General features: G+C 32.5%; 1 non-coding gene across 1 annotated transcript; it reads left to right on the top strand.

The window, feature by feature from the left end:
• Nucleotides 1-519: 519 nt before the first annotated feature.
• Nucleotides 520-623, top strand: LOC112753880 (small nucleolar RNA R71). Its single transcript, XR_003178243.1, has one exon. It is a non-coding gene; the product is annotated as a small nucleolar RNA R71 (small nucleolar RNA).
• The last annotated feature ends 1,375 nt before the right edge of the window (nt 624-1,998 follow it).

The raw sequence follows: 1,998 nt of genomic DNA, 5'->3' as shown, positions 1-1,998 counted from the left end.
AAAGGTTTATTATTGTTAAACCTGTTTCTTCCACCATTATTAAAGCCTTGTTGAGGCTTTTGATCCTTCCATGAGAAATTTGGATGATTTCTCCATGATGAGTTATAGGTGTTTTCATAAGGTTCACCTAAGTAATTCACCTCTGCTATTGCAGGGTTCTCAGGATCATAAGCTTCTTCTTCAGAAGATGCCTCTTGAGTACTGTTGGATGCAGCTCGCATTCCATTCAGACTCTGAGAAATCATATTGACTTGCTGAGTCAATATTTTGTTCTGAGCCAATATGGCATTCAGAGTATCAACTTCCAGAACTCCTTTCTTCATAGGCGTCCCATTACTCACAGGATTCCTCTCAGAAGTGTACATGAACTGGTTATTAGCAACCATGTCAATGAGTTCTTGAGCTTCTGCAGGCGTTTTCTTTAGGTGAATGGATCCACCTGCAGAAGTATCCAGTGACATCTTTGATAGCTCAGACAGACCATCATAGAATATATCCAGGATGGTCCATTCTGAATGCATGTCAGAAGGACACTTTTTGGTCAGTCCTTTGTATCTCTCCCAAGCTTCATAGAGGGATTCACCTTCTTTCTGTCTGAAGGTTTGAACATCCACTCTAAGCTTGCTCAGCTTTTGAGGAAGAAAGAACTTGGCTAAGAAATCCGTGACCAGCTTATCCCAAGAGTTCAGGCTGTCTCTGGGTTGAGAGTCCAACCAGATTCTAGCTCTGTCTCTTACAGCAAAAGGGAAAAGCATGAGCCTGTAGACTTCAGGATCTACTCCATTAGTCTTAACAGTATCACATATCTGCAAGAATTCAGTTAAGAACTGAAAAGGATCTTCCGATGGAAGTCCATGAAACTTGCAGTTCTGCTGCATCAGAGAAACTAATTGAGGTTTCAACTCAAAGTTGTTTGCTCCAATGGCAGGAATGGAGATGCTTCTTCCATGTAAATTGGAATTAGGTGCAGTAAAGTCACCAAGCATCCTCCTTGCATTATTATTATTTTCAGCTGCCATCTCCTCTTCCTGTTCGAAAATTTCTGACAGGTGCTTGCTGGATAGTTGTAATTTAGCTTTTCTTAGTTTCCTCTTCAGAGTCCTTTCAGGTTCTGGATCAGCTTCAACAAGAATATTCTTGTCCTTGCTCCTGCTCATATGACAAAGAAGAGGGCACAGAAAAATAATAATAATAGAGATCCTCTTTTTCTCTTTTTTTTTTGAGTTAAGGAGAGATGTTAGTAGATGAATAAATTAATAGAATAAGATGAGAGAGGGAAAATTTCGAAAATAATTTTTGAAAAAGAGTTAGTGATTTTCGAAAATAGTTTTTTAAAAAAGTTAGTAATTTTCGAAAATTAAGATTTAAAATTTGAAATAATTAGTTAATTAAAAAGAAATTTTGAAAAAGAGGGAGATATTTTCGAAAATTAGAGAGAGAGAGTTAGTTAGGTAGTTTTGAAAAACAAACAAGAAGTTAGTTAGTTAGTTGAAACAATTTTGAAAATCAATTTTGAAAAGATAAGAAGATAAGAAGTTAGAAAAGATATTTTGAAATCAAATTTTTGAAAAAGATAAGATAAGAAGATATTTTTGAAAATATATGATTGAAATTAGTTTTGAAAAAGATTTGATTTTTAAAATCACAATTAATGACTTGATTGACAAGAAATCACAAGATATGATTCTAGAACTTAAAGTTTGAATCTTTCTTAACAAGTAAGTAACAAACTTGAAATTTTTTGAATCAAAACATTAATTGTTATTGTTATTTTCGAAAATTTGATATAAAAATAAGAAAAAGATTTTTGAAAAATATTTTTAAAATTTTCGAAAATAACTAAGAAAAATGAAAAAGATTTGATTTTTGAAAAAGATGAGATTTTTAAATTGAAAATTTGATTTGACTCATAAAAACAACTAGATTTTAAAAATTTTTGAAAAAGTCAAATTTAATTTTCGAAATTTTAAGAGAGAAAAAGGGAAAGATATTTTTTTG

Source organism: Arachis hypogaea, chromosome 15 (genome assembly GCF_003086295.3).
Source record: "Arachis hypogaea cultivar Tifrunner chromosome 15, arahy.Tifrunner.gnm2.J5K5, whole genome shotgun sequence".
Lineage (NCBI taxonomy): Eukaryota > Viridiplantae > Streptophyta > Magnoliopsida > Fabales > Fabaceae > Arachis > Arachis hypogaea.
The sequence above is the reverse complement of the archived record's forward strand: the minus strand, read 5'-3'. Positions and strand labels throughout refer to the sequence as shown.